At 34.2% G+C, this 15877-nt stretch overlaps 1 pseudogene; it reads right to left on the bottom strand.

The window, feature by feature from the left end:
• Window positions 1-1230: 1230 nt before the first annotated feature.
• LOC123326414 lies at window positions 1231-1329 on the bottom strand (annotated as a pseudogene).
• Between the last annotated feature and the right edge of the window lie 14548 nt (window positions 1330-15877).

Genomic DNA, 15877 nt, shown 5'->3' with positions numbered 1-15877 from the left:
TATGTAAATTATATTCAAATTGACCATTATTTGAAATATTTATGTATGGAATGTCATACAAAGGTATGAGAACAAAAGAGGTAAAAAGATGGGAAGTCAGATTTTAAATAAATGTTTATTTAAAACTTTAATTTAGGGGCGCCTGGGTGGCTCAGTTGTTAAGTGTCTGCCTTCAGCTCAGGTCATGAGGTCCTGGGATTGAGCCCCGCCCGTATCGGGCTCCCTGCTCGGTGGGAAGCCTGCTTCTCCCTCTCCCACTCCCCCTGCTTGTGTTCCCTCTCTCGCTGTGTCTCTCTCTGTCAAATAAATAAATAAAATCTTTAAAAAAAAAAACCAAAACTTTAATTTAGTAAGAAAATTAATATAAGAACAATTTTGTCAAAATTGAGTGAAAAATGAACACTCACTCTCATAACAAAAAAATACCTAGGTGGGGCGCCTGGGTGGCTCAGTCGTTAAGCACCTGCTTAGGCTCAGGTCATGATCCCAGGGTCCTGGGATCGAGCCCCGCATCCGGCTCCCTGCTCGGCCAGAGGCCTGCTTCTCCCCCTCCCACTCCCCCCGCTTGTGTTTCCTCTCTCGCTGTGTCTCTCTCTGTCAAATAAATAAATAAAATCTTAAAAAAAAAAGGTGCATCCACAAAAATGGTCACCTGGAATAAAAACAAAACAAAACAAAACAAAAAAACTACGTAGGTGATTTAAGACAATGCGTTATTCCTTTTGTTTTTAGAAAGTGCTAGGGTATGTACCTATGTACCTCTGGGCAGTTTTGTTTTGAGTTGATGGCTTTAAGCATTGTCTAAAATTAACTTTAAAGAGTTAGTTATATGAGTGCACTCATAATTTGTACACTCAATTCTATCCCGATTAATGTAATTATCACGGGGGTGGTAGAGCGGAGGTGGTTTATCGTAGCATAGCAGAAGGTACTGGTACTCAGGTGTTCTGACTTGCTCTTGTACTTAAGAGTTTTGTCAAATTGTGTGAATCATCTAATCTCTCTGGACCTCAGTTTCTTTTATAATATTGCAGAGGGAATGGACTACATCCATGTTTCTCCAATATCAGTTATTCACATATCACTTGCAAGATTTTAATCCTATCTGTGTGCCATTTTTGCTACTATTTAGTATTATTTTAAGTCAACTCCTTTTCCAAAACTTATATTTGAACCCAAATAATAGTAGCTATGACATCATGTATATACAATTTGACTTTTTTCTTTTTTTAAAACATGGAATGCTTCATGAATTTGCGTGTCATCCTTGTGCAGGATCTTCTCTGTATTGTTCCAATTTTTTAGTATATGTGCTGCTAAAGCAAGCACTTGACTCTTTTTTTCTAATTTTTATTAAAATAAACACATTTTGCTTACATAAAACATGTTTGCCTACAAACAAGTAAAATAATCTTCCATATCACTAGTGATAAAGAATCAGATTTGTTTTCAACACTAGTCTCTTTCTAAATTATGTTAAAACTTAATTGATATTGTTAGATATTCAGGATATAATTACATAATCTATTATTTCAAGGAATGTTATTTTTATGCACTCAAAGTAAAAGTCAAAATAGAAAATTTAAATTTATATAACTTTTTTCATTTTTTATGCTCATATAAAATGATACGTGCGTAATAAAACTTATTATGTTTTTGCAACCTAAAAAGATGCATAGGTGAGTAAAGAACAATTTTCTGAACTAAAGGATGGTTTTATAGGGTAATATTATATTGGTATTTTACTTTATTAAGACAAAACTAATCTTTAACACATTCTTGGAGAACTAGGGAGTCCCAGTTTTGTTGAATTGTACTGATCAAAGATGCTCCATATGTTGACAGAATTCAAAATCATTATTACCTTTATTCAAATTATTAACATAACACAGATATTTCTAAATATGATCATGAGCAGTTTTACTCATCACCTAGTTTAATTATTTTTATTTAGAGTGCCATATTCTTTTATAAAGCTCATATTTTAATGAGAACTTCAAACTTTGTGAAACCTTAGGTAATTTTTTTTTTTCTTCCCCAAATTGTCACATAAAAGCCAGAGAACTGTCAAGGTGAGAAAAGATCATGAAAACATTCAAATATCCCTGAGAATACCTGATTTTAATGTCTTAGTAAATAGTTGAGTATAACATAGTAGCTTTCATATTTTACTTAGCACCACACTTCTAGTGCCATAGCTCCATCTGACCCTATAAAAATGCTGTTAATGGCTCTGTTTACTAGAATTTATTGCTACCAAGAAGGAAAGCCACGATGCTACGAAAGTAGTAACGTAGCAATATGCAACCTCAAGCCCTATAATGTGGCTATATTTTGAAATCATTAAAATGCAGATGAGGATTAAGCTAAAGACTGATTTTGTGATTGCTTTTGAGATATTGAATAGTTCTTAAAATATGTGTATGGGTGAGTGTGTATAAATAACTTGCATATTAGCGTATTTTAAAATTGTTCTGATGGAAAAGGGTGTTTTCTTCGGCCGATGATTTCCCGGTTATTTTTATTTATTTATTTATTTTTATTTTTTATTTTTTTAAAGATTTTATTTATTTGATAGAGAGAGACACAGTGAGAGAAGGAACACAAGCAGGGGGAGTGAAAGAGGGAGAAGCAGGCTTCCTGCCGAGCAGGGAGCCCAATGCGGGGCTCGATCCCAGGACTCCGGGATCATGACCTGAGCTGAAGGCAGACGCTTAACGACTGAGCCACACAGGCGCCCCTTCCCGGTTATTTTTCAAGTGTTCTGTGATTCATCAAGTAATCAGATAAATTTCTGGTTTTTACTATTGTGATTACAATTATATAGCTTTCTACATTTTTTTCAGTAATTTTCAGGTGTTACTTGTATGAGATATTTAAAGTGTTTTGAACTGAGAAATGTTTCCTTTATAACTTCTTGCATATATCACGTATCTGCTTCGGATTATTGTGAGGTATTTCAAATCAGTACCTATTATTGTTCTGGGCAAACTTCTTTAATGGTGTATACTCACATGCACATATATTAACACATGTTTATATACATATAAATAATCTCTTGGATAGATAAATTCTTGATTTGCATTAACTGATTTTATCAAGATACGAATTAAAGCATCTCTATAGAACGTGCTCATTACCTAAAGGACAAAGTACAGGTATTATTTAGTTTATATAAAGAAATACAAATCTGTTGAATAATAGTAAAATCTGAAATTTCAAAGGGGACTTTATTTTTTGGAATCGATATTTCACGCACTCTTCCCATTTGATAGCTACCCTGTTATCTGTTTTAAAAGGTTGAGATTTATCCAGTTTCTTTGGGCTTCCTGCTTTTACTTGGCTCACTGCCTATTAGTGGCACTAAATGGACAAAAGAGAACCCTTCACGGACCACTTAGCTCACCTCCTTTGCTCTATGCCCACTGATCCATGTAAGTTGTATTTTTACAAAATTTTACAGAGAGGTTTATTACTTGATTTTCCTCACACTAGTTAGAATTGGTGATATAATTCTGGGGACATCTTGGCATTATATATTTCTCTTTTCCCTCTAAATTGTCTCAACCACACCCATGGCTTTAACTACTAGCTATATTAACCAAAGGCTTTCAAAGACAAATGTTCCCTCTGACAAGTCAAGTCACAGACTCCCTACTCTGCAGTCCTCCTTTAGAACGCTTTAAATTTAGTATTTTCCAAATCAATGACCTTCTCTCCTAAGCCTAATCTGCTCCTGCTCCCCTATACCCTTTCTGGATTAATGATGTCCCATAGCATGCGAGTTCTCTGTCTTTTCTGAACTAATGCAAAAGTCTTCTAGCTGGCTTCTCTGGTTTCAGTCTTGCTTTCTCCAATTCCTTTATCCATGCTGCAACCGGGACGTGATCTATCTAAACCAAAAATCTTAACCTACTTTTCACTATTTTAGGAAAATGAATACATTCTCAAACACCTATGGATAAAGGCCAAACTCCATGAAGAAGCACACAAGTGTCTGCCTTGGGTGGGTGGAGGGGCAATGCTATATCCTCCTTTTCTGTGTTTCTCTTACCAGCTTGCTTCTGCTCTGGTGTGCTTTAGCCATTGGAAGACATTGGTGGGACAAGGACTGGAGGACAGTTAGAAGACTGGGAGACACCAGGAGAAATACCTCCTTCCTTTGTCTTTCAAAATGACTACCACTACTTTGCGGTTCCAGCTTCAGGTGGGATAGTCCTGACTACTCAGCTGTGGCTAAGGGTCCCTCTTCTCTTTATAGTTCTAAGAGTGCTGATAGTTTCTTGCAATTCTGGCTAATCTCTGTACTGCGTCCCATTCATTTTCTGTCCTCTATGCTCCTCAGTCACCTTTCAAACAAATTTGTTATCTGTCCATAATGGAATATCCGGATTCCCTTTTACTGACTGAAAACCTGATTGATAAAATCTTTGTGTTAGCATCTCTGAAACTTTCCTCGGTGATTTAAAAAAAAAAATAGATGGAGTCTTTGGGGCCAGATTTGCCTCATCTCTACATCATTGGTGATCTTGGACAAATCGCTTACGACTCTGAGCTTCTTTTCTAGCATCTCCATGTCTGAGGATTATAGTATGGGCCTCACAGGTTGGCATGAGAACTAAAACAGAATTAGATAACATGAGAATGTGCCCTCAGCACAGTGCCTGGCACCTGACAAGCACTCATCACCTGGCAAAAGCTGAATCAGTGACACTCAGTGACACTCACTGATACACTGAAGCCCTAGTGCCTAACCCAGTAAATACAGTAAATGCTCAATGGTTATTGGATGAATCATCAACTACTCTTTTTAAAAAATGTCTCCATCTCTTAATCCTCAATGCCATGACTTTAATTCCTACCTGAATGCCTGACTGCAATACATTCTTTACATTTTCCTACTTACCATCTTCACATCCCTTCCATCCAATTAATCTTTCGAGTTGATAAATACCATCTTTATCATCTTTTAAATATTTTCTTATAGCTCTTAAGATGAACTTCCCAGCATGGCTTACATTTCACTTTTTCTTCTGAATCCTTATTATAATACCAGGCTCATATCTTTAGCACATTCCCCCTTGCTTTATGCCTTGCTTATAATTTTCTGAGTGAACCATAAATCCTCTTGTCTATTTCCTTTGCACTTGCTAATTGCCCTCTTCTTAGTTTCCAAGTAATCTTAACTTTGCTTTTAGTCAACAATTCAGTTCAGAAGCTGATTTTCTGTAGACCTTTCTTTGAATCCTTGCCACTTTCATCTGTAGACACCCCAACACTGTAATGTCCTGATTATGGCCAAGTCTCCCACTTGATGCTAAAGGCCCCTTTTCTAGGTGTTTAGCATATGGATTAGTATATAGCAGTCATGTGACAAACGTCTGCCTGATAATGAATCAAGAAAGAGCTGAGACTGAGCCCTTATATAATGCCCAAAGATGCCGCTTTTCTAAGTAAATCAGTCTGCTAATCTACCTCTCTGAAAAAGCTTATTCACCAAATCTTCTCCCTTACATAAAAAATCATATGAAATCTTTTTCTGAAATTCAGATAAGCTGTTTTTACCATAGTTCTTTGATGTATTAATCTAGAAACCTTGGCAAAAAGAGGTAACAAGCCTCTTTGAAGTTACTTACTCCTAGTGAATATGCTCTTTGGTCCTCATGAATTTTACTGCTTTCAAAGTGCTCACTTTGAAATTCATTTTAAAATCTTAGTTTCAGGGGCATCTGGGTGGCTCAGTCGGTTAAGCGTCTAACAGTTGATTTCAGGTCAGGTCATGATCTCAGGATCCTGGGATTGGGTTCTGCACTCAGTGGGGAATCTGCTTGAGATTCTCTCTCCCTTCTCCCTCTGTGCCTCCCCCCCGCCACTCTCTCTCTCTAAAATAAATAAATAATCTAAATCAAATCAAATCAAATCTTAGTTTCAGTTATACAAGATGAATACATTCTAAAGACTGGCAGTACAACCCTATGTGTATATTTAACAGTACTGTATTGTGCACTTAAAAATTTGTTAAGATGGTAAATTTCATATTAAGTGTTCTCACCACAGTGAAAAAACAAATAAAATCTTATCTAAAATTAGCAGCAAATCTCATTGGCTTGTTTCTTTTCAGAACCCCTCTTTTTATTCTTCCTATAAATTAAAATTTTTCTGTGGCTCCATTCTTCTGAAAGTTTGTGGTTTCTTAAGAGTAACTGACATCTCTTTGTCTGTATAGTACTACAAATGCTCTGGAGTAAATTTCTTTGGGCAGTGGAACTTAAATTTATTTAGAGCAGGGAAGTGGTCTTGCAAAATTACTTCACTTCTTGGATTTCTATTATTTTTGTTCAATGTTGATTTACACTTTAGTCCAAAGTTCAAGTCCTTCACAAAGAAGATTGATTCTGATTCTTGTGTTGTAGGAATGATGCCTCCTGACTTCTTTCCCTGATGGTGATACACACATGCGTGCGCACACACACACACTCAGACTCACTTAATCTTACATATTGGAGAAAAGAAGAATAGTAGAAGACAACTTTCTCAAATATCTTTCCCCATTAATGGCAATTCTAAATATTATCAGAGGAGCAGAGTGCCATTTTTTCTTTTGATTTTCCTTCAGTTTCAAGGCAGTGATGAAAAAAGCTAACAGGCTGCTGAGGTAAGAAGCACCCACTGATTGAGAATATCAGTGCAAAATTCTTCATTATCTAAAATATGTAAGACATACTTTCATGTCCGTGTTACAGAACTGACTTTTTTTTTAAATTGAATTTTGCTCCTAGGTATCGTGTGTGTGTGTGTATGTGCTGAACTGAACAGCTGTGAAAAGTCTCATATCCTTCCTAGAATGATTATATGCCTTAAAGAAAGAAGATGTGAAAGAATTACAGGAAAATAAACATAAACATTGCTATTGTCCTATACACTTCTGGGAAATGCAAAATTCCGGGCACTCCATAAATATTGTTGATTGTGAATAGAGAGTGAATTTCTATCAATTGCTGGCAACATAGTCCATCTCATTTGATTTACTGAGCTATATAAAAAGATAGACATTTAAATCTTTTTTATTACAGTTAATGTTTTGTTATTTTTATGTTTAAGCACCACAAAGTTGATGTAAATTTTCTTTCCCAGGGAAAAATAAACAGCTGTATTTAATCTCTACTAAAGATAAATAATACCACAAGGCTAATTAAAATAAAATTGAATCAAATGGATTTTTAATGAGTTAAATCTTAGTTAATATAAACGTGAATGATTTCCTGTTTGTTTTTTCTGGCACACAAGAAACTCAAATGTGCTTAAATTTCAGTAATCATATAGTCGATGTGTTTTATCGTCATATGTGTACCTCATGGTTGTGTCATATTTAAGTTGGCAACTTATTCTATGTTATTAATCCAGTGCTATAGTTAGTTAGTAACTACCTGAGACTCATGGATTAATACTTCAAGTTGGCTTCAAATTGTATAATGTCTAGAATGTGGGGATTGCTAAAAAATCACTGCTCTCTTTATGAATAATAGACAATGAAAGTCATTGATTTTTAATCATGCAAATACTAAATATTTAGATAATTGTTACTCAATCATAAAATTCATATTGTGTTATCTAACAACCCTCATACTAGCACATGTATAATAATTACTAAGATTAGATTTTAACTAGCAATAAGATAAATTACAGTAAGTTCATAGCATATTTGTTAATTTTCCTGATTATTTAAGAAATGTTTATTCAATGCAGAAAATCAGAATTGCTAAAAAAAGTATTTTATTTTATTTCTTTGAAAAAAGTATTTTAAAAATAAAATCACCAGTCATCCCACTTCTCAAAAATAACTGATTTACAAGTTTAATGTATGTATATACATACACATACACACACATGTCCACTGATATGATGACTTACATTTGTAAAACTTCTTTAGTGACCTAATGTTTTAAAATTTATATAGTTCTTATGTAGATGTGTCTAATTTATTTTACTGGTCATTTATTGGGTAACAATTAGGTACCTTACATAACACTGGTTCCAAAGGATGTCAAAATGTTTTATTAATGCTGTAGGGATAAATATAGTTAAACCATTTTTCACTGAAAAATTTATCAGAGATATTAATATACTACCATGCATTATGAATTTCCAAAGGAAATATAATGCAGTGTTTCCCAATTTATTTTATCATGGGATCCTGCTGTTTTCCCCAGGTACATCCTTTATGACTATAGTTCCCTCAAGCACAATTTGGAAAATGGTGATCCAGGCTTTTGGCCTGATCTTCAAAGAGAAGTTAGATCCTGAGAGTGAATTCTTTAAATAATTGATCTTAGCCTTAGTGTGTTCTAGCCTTAGTGTGTTGATCAGGCATTCCAAAATACAGTTTATCTTTCCTAGATAGAACAATATTTTGACTTGTGATTGTGGATTTGACTTTTGGGTATAATTTCATTCATATCTTAAGCACTAATATTATTATTAGCCCAGTACCATTCTTGATATGTGTAAGAAAAAAATAAATGTGGGGTGCCTGGGTGGCCCAGTCCGTTGAATGTCCCATTTTTGGTTTTGGCTTAGGTCATGATCTCATGGGTCATGGAATTGAACCCAGGGTGGGGCTCCTCACTCAGCCAGGAGTCTGCTTGAAGATTCTCTCCCTCTGCCCCTCCCCCCACTCTCAGCAATCTCTCTCTCCCCCTTCTCCCTCAAATAAATAAATCTTAAAAAAAAGAAAAAAAGATAAATGTTTGTTGATTATATAAATAGATAATAATGTTTATGATTACGATGAGGGTAATAATAACTATGGTGATGAACAGGAGGAGGAGGTTATCATTCGTTTTATTCACAAATACTGCAGTAGGAATCTTATATATTTAATCTTCTAAATTACTGACCCCTTGGGAGAGGTATACTTTCCCAACTTATATATACAAAATTAAGCATCAGTATGCCTAACTAACTGGCTCAAAGTTACATGGACACTAGTAAGATTTCATGTAAATTATGGTTGATTCTATAAATTATGAGTATTTTTAGCTGCTGTTTAGTCATTATTTAACATATGAGCTAAATATATACATGGTCTTAAGCTACTCAGAAGATAGAATCATGCAAAATTGCTAACGTGGATTATTACAGAGTTCACAAATCTCATAATGAAAGTGGAGACTAAGTCCTAGAAAATTCAAATGACTGAATTGCTCAAATTCTGGTTGATATCTTCATATCAACAGTTCATTCACATATTTTCCTGTAGCCCCCCCTTTCAGTAGGTAAGCTACTTTATAATGACTTGTCTCAATAATTTTGCACATGTGAATCTCATGTGTGTCAAATGTTTTGTAAAAGCCAAATCCCAAAAAGAGGGGGTGTTACAGGTTCTGTAAACGCGTGGTGAAGACTGGTTGTGTGAGAAGTGGGAGGTAGGGAAAGGCACTTCCCCTGGTCTGGTGAGTGAAATGAAATAAAATATTTGATTGCATTTCTAAGAAATTAGGCAGTAGGAACTCAGGTATATCTCAGGTGAATGAACCTTAAGCACTGGGATTTCTTGCCTCAGTAAATATTCTTTTACCCAACAAAAGGGAAGGAAGCATACTGCTGTAAGATGTCAAGGGATCACTGTGGGCTAAGATGTTGGTGAGATCTGTGGGGGAAATCTGACTTCATTTGAGCACTGATTTTCAAACTGTGGGTCATAAACATTTAGTAGGTCATATGCATTGCATATGTGGGTTGTAAGCAGAACTTTTCATTAAATTAGAAGAAGTTAAAGTAAATTAACAGAGTCTAACAACTCTGGTAGAATAAATATTATTTTATAAATATTTTATTTCACGTTCGTTCAAAAAGTTTGAAAAATATTGTATTACTTGCCATCACTATTTTCTAGGACCACATGATCCTCATAATTGTGGAGAACACTAAAAAGTGGAAGGTGGGATTTTCTTCCACTTGAATGGGAGAGGAGCTAGGTGTCAGAATATATTATAAATCTATATTTATGGACTGAAATTTGCACCACCTACTGTAGCAATTTTTATGTGATTTGACACAATAAGTGGTGCTTTATTCTAGCATCATTGACTTAATTTTTCCAAGATTAATTTAAAAATCCAACTTATGTCCAATTTTTGTCATGAAATCCTATGTAGGTAAGACAAAATTATAATTTTGAATTGGTATTGCTTATTTGTATTTAAACTGTGCATTTTCATTGGATAGTTCTTTATATTATTTTCTATTAGAATTCTATTTTACAGTATTCCATTTTTAAAATTAAGTAATTTATCTACTATAAACATCTTATAATTAAATATTTTACTCCCTTGAGCTTCTTTAGGTAATATGAAAAATGAAATATTTTGAATTACAGAAGTTTAATCCGTTCATAAAAGTATTAATGTATTAAAATTATTAAGCAACTTAAACTAGGGAGATCATAAAACTTAAATACATGGTTATAAATATATTTGAGAATGCATGTTTTCCCTCTTCCCAAAATGCTAACAGTTTTTGAGAATAATTATTTTATCATGTGGTATATTTTTCTAACCTTTTTACAAAGAGCATACAGTATTATTTCTTTACAATCCTATCTTTGATATTTGTGAAAAAAAACTGCAAAAAAGATTTGTGTCTTTAGATAATGGCATAAAATACCTATGATTAAATGAAATTAGCATAAAAGAAAAAAGATCTTTGCTAGTCATTCTCCAGTTGTCCAGTGTATCAGCAAAAAAGTACAAATCGGGGCATCTGAGAGGCTCAGTCGGTTATGCATCTGCCTTCGGCTTAGGTCATGATCCCAGGATCCTGGGATCAAGCCCCACATCAGGCTCCCTGCTCAGTGGGAAGCCTGCTTCTCCCTCTCCCACTCCCCCAGCTTGTGTTCCCTCTCTCGCTGTGTCTGTCAAATAAATAAATAAAATCTTTAAAAAAAAAAAAGTACAAATCAAGGACAAGTGACCACTGTGCTTTTCTTTTCTTTTTTAATTTGGTAAGTACATGTAATAGCATGTATGTATGTTATGATAATTTGCACTTCAAAATATTGCCAGAAGTTGTATATATCAATAATATGCTATGTAACTGTGATAGGCATTCTATAGGCATTGGTTTATTAGTTAACTATTATTGATACTACAGCTTATTCTTTTATTATTTAATCATTATCTTTTATTATAATCTTAGTACTTACTGTGTACTAGGGATAATGTCCTTTAATTTTAAACACACGTACAATTATTAAATGCGAATTCCATAAATCCTCTAATTTTTACTGCTATTATTTATGCTAAAGGTAGAGAGCAATCAGAAAAAAATATATTTCTAGTGAGACTCATTGGAAATAAATGAGAAGAACATCAACATCATATGTTTGAAATGAAAAAAATGTTCAATCAAAACATATCCTCTAAAGGAGGATGAAACTAATAAACACTGCAGAACACTTGGTCAACATCAGCAAGCATGCAGGAGAAAAATTACATGGTGGGATCTAGAGTCAGACAACAAAAGCTCAAATTCCAACTCCACTATTTACTTGTTCTATAATTTTGGGAAGTTTTTAAATCCTTCTGGGGGCACCTGGGTGGCTCAGTCAGCTAAGCGTCTGACTCTTGGTTTCAGCTCTGGTCATGATCTGGGGGTTGTGGGATTAAGCCTCACATCAGGCTCCATGCTCAGCAAGGAGTCTGCTTCTCTCCCTCCGCTCACGTGCATTCCTTCTCTCTCTAAAAGAAAGAAATAAATAAGATCTTAAAATAAGTAAATAAATAAATCTTTCTGGATTTGAGATTCCACATCTGTAAAATGAGAACATTCCTTATAAGGTTGTGATGAAAATTAAGTGAATTCATACTGGTAAAACTCTCAGAAGTGTGCTGGTAAATAGTAAAACTCTATTTTAGCTATTAGGGCCCAAAGAGGATTACTTTCCTCCTACAATTTGTTTTAATAACCTTCTTTTCTTCCTTCCCTTCATTTTTTATCTATAATGACATTTTGTGGTTTGCTTTTTTAGACTATTTATAAAATTTATGGATATTCTTTAAACTATTCTCTTGCCAATAAATAATTTTACATGATTTTTAGTAAATGCATGGTATTTTAATTATAGATTAGCTTAATTTATTCAACCCATCCTCCTCCTCTTTCCACTGATGGACATTAGCTTTACCGCCTTATTTTTTAATTATTTTAAACGGTGCTGCAATAAGTATCCCTATATGTGCCTCATCAATAATTACTTTAGCATAATTTTGATATAGAATTACTATGCCAAAATGTATGCATGGCTTTAAGGTTCACCATGTGTAATTCCACATTGTCTTCCTGAAATGTTATTGATCTGCACACCTGTTAATAGTGTAAGTGTGTCCTATTTCTAGTAATATATTGTGACACTGGTGAGAGACTAAATATACAACCAGAGCATGGCCAGACAATATAGAAAAATAGAATTTTGACCCACAATCTACAGCAATCATTCCAGGAAGTCAACCTACTATCAACAAGTCAGGCCTGTATAAAGTCAGACCACTATGTCTAAGAACCAGTCTCAGAAGCCAAACAACCAGCCCTGTAATAATCAGCCCCCAAAGACCAGGACTTGATTAAAAACTGATAGCTTCCCTAATTTGTGCCCCTGCTTTCAACTTAGGACCAACCAGAGAAAGCCAAATATGTATCCCTACCAAAGGACATAGGAAGCCCTGCCTTTAGTTAGCCTGCCTACAACTTCTCCATGCCAAGAGCCTCCAGTTGGGGTACACCTGAAGCTTTCCCTTTTTTCCACCATAAAGCTTTCCTGCCTCCTCGGCCAAATCGAAGTGATGGTGGCTGACTCTCTTGCTATACAACTCAGAAGAGATAGACTGCTTATTCTCATTTGAGTGGTCTTTTATTTCTGCACTGGGTATAATTACTTTTATTTTTACCCTCTAGACAAAACAATGGTATTTCTTTGATTAAGCTGATGTTTTGTTATTTGAGTGAATGGGTATCTTCATGCCATCACAGCTTTTTCTACCAAAGCCTTTACTGTTTCTTTATTGATTTTTATTTCAATTGCATAAAATTATTATCACATTATAATTTTAACCTATATTTTGCAACTATTTTTTCACTAACACAAAAGAGAGTTGTTACATTTTGCTTATTTATTTTTAATATATAGTATACTTTTAGCAATATTCTTGGGATTCCTAGGCAGAAAATTTTATCACCTGAAAATAATTATGTTTATCATCTCCTTTAGAATACATTAATTTCTTATTTTTATCCTTTTTATATTATTGTCAGGTCTTCCGAAAAAAAATTTTTTTAAAGTTGTGTTGGCAGCATTCTTATCTTGTTCCTCACCTAACAGAAATAGCTTCAGAAAAATCACCAATAATTTTATTACCTATAGTAGCTATGGGATAAATGTTGATGAAGTACCCTTCTATTCCTAGTTTGTTAAGAGGTATTATCAGAAATTATATGTTTATCAACTATTTTCATATCTTTGGATATAACTATCCTTTGACCTGTTGAAGCAGTAAAATATAAACATGGATTTCTTAATTTAAATATCTTTTGGTTCTTAAACCCTTGTTGGTCATTATTTGATTAATATGGTGCCAAATTGAAAGTTTAGAACCTTGGAAATTTTATTGCCTTTCTTTTGCTCTAAAATTTAAAAACACAATATATAAGTCCAAACTCATGGATTCCTCCTATGTGATAGCTCACAAATCTAATTAATTCTCTTCCAAATCTAGCATCTGCTTGTCTCCACTGCAACAGGACTTACAGAATTTCAAGGAAGAGCGGCAAAACTTGGGCAAAGTTTCACAGAAGTTGCAAGATTTGTATTGACCATTCAATGAAATGATGGATATTCACAGAGAGAGGGGAGGAGATGGCATGAAATCCAGAAGGGTAATTTTGGGATAGGAAATAGGAAAAGATATAAGCAGAGACAGAACTGTGTTTTATATGCTCCATGGGCAATGATTAGACCTTCCAAGAGGTCTAGTCTAAGAGAAAAATGATGAGGGGTTTAATTGGAGGAATAGATTGGTATCATACTGAATAGGGCGTTAAATACTAAGAAATCTGACTTTTATTCAGTAAGTGGGTTTTTGAGCCAGGGATTGATACACAAAATGATATTTGAGGAATAGAACCCAGTATGTTATGTCTGGGCTCAATTATAGGAATGTCATCTAGAAGCAGGGATATTATTAAGAGAGTCACTTCAATCCTCTAAGGTGGTTTTTGCATCCTCGCTTGTATGAAAAATCTGATTAAAAAATTCTCTATCTCCCCAGTAACGTAGTTGTTTATAATTGCAGTTTGTGCATTTTGGCCAGTGGTTTCCTAATTCTACCCTTGAGTTCTTTCAAAACTCTTGGGTAGATGTCAATTGGCCTGTCAATTTATCTATATAAACAGATGTTCCTAACAGAAACCTTTAATTTTTTATAGGAATGTACGCTGCCACAAAAATAATTCAAAAACTTGTCTGCTATAGAGGAAATATTTGTTGCCGGTGTATTGCATTTAAAGATATATTTTGCATGATGATATTATCAGCCAGAATTTATACTTTATGGCCAAATTTTACAACTGAGATTCTTCGATAGAACTTTTTCATGCTAAATATCTAAATACAGAAGAATCAAACATGATTTTAGTTAACATCCTGTGAATGCTTCTATTATATGGTTTTTGTTAGCTTGGTATGAAGCTATTCTCCAGAGAAGAATAGGCTTTAGGACACCTATCTTATCAGAGGCCTAGTTTTTCTTTGTGACTTTCCTCCTACCAGAGATAGTTCTTTATTTTGAGGATAAAATTTATTAAATTAAGATTTTCTATACACAGCCTGTGATACAGCTGTAGTCAACATAGATCAGAATTTCTCTCTACACTTAACAATAAACAATCAAAGTAGACGAGAACACTTATGATACTCAAGGAAAGCATGTGCAAGCCAAGCATTTCATACCAAGTCAAGTAGTCCTTGCAACATGAAAGCTACAACCAAAGAGTTTTGAACATGTAAGACCTCATGGGATATTGTCAGCATGAGATCTTTTAGGAAACAACTAGAGGATAAACTTCAAATAAGAAGTCACTGAGGGAAATCTCAGCAAAAGGCCCAAATATATTTTACAGCAAGTCTAAGGCAAAACAAAGGTGCACATAAGGGCAAATGGATATAACGCAGATGGTATATATCCAGCAAGTATAGAAATAGTATAAATAATATCAGTGGGGTTTGGGGATGGAGTTGGGGCAAGAAGGTGGTCAGGAAAATAATCTCACTGATTCCTCCTATGTGATAGCTCACAAATCTAGTTGTAGAAATATAAGCACATTAACAATACAAAGGTAAACATGAAGAAAAATAATATCATTAACTAAACTGGATGTGAAGGAGGGGGAAGGGAGGAAAAGGACAGGTTAAATCCATAACGATGTGTGTAACTGGCAAGAAATAGTTATGTCTAAAAAGAAAGGACTCAAATATTACAATAAAGCAATGACTAAAACAAAAATATAAAATTTCTTGTCTATATGAAGATTTATGCAAAACAAAAACTTAGAAAACACAACATCAAATAACATCAGTGATGAGAAAATTGTCAGTAATATTAATAAATGTAAGTATTAAATTTGCCTATTAAAAGGAAAATAATTTTCAAGGTTGATTACAAAGCAAAAGCAATTCTATATGGCACATATATCTAAATCAAAATGATTCCCAAAGACTGAAAATAGAGAAATGGGCAAAAACCAACAACTTACAACAAAGACAGTCTAAGATTTGGAATTTTACCCAAAATATTTAAATGGGAAGAATAATACAGATACCATCATT

The sequence above is a fragment of the Neomonachus schauinslandi genome, chromosome 12 (assembly GCF_002201575.2).
Source record: "Neomonachus schauinslandi chromosome 12, ASM220157v2, whole genome shotgun sequence".
Taxonomy (NCBI): domain Eukaryota; kingdom Metazoa; phylum Chordata; class Mammalia; order Carnivora; family Phocidae; genus Neomonachus; species Neomonachus schauinslandi.
Note: the sequence above shows the minus strand (reverse complement) of the source record. Positions and strands in the feature narration are given on the sequence as shown.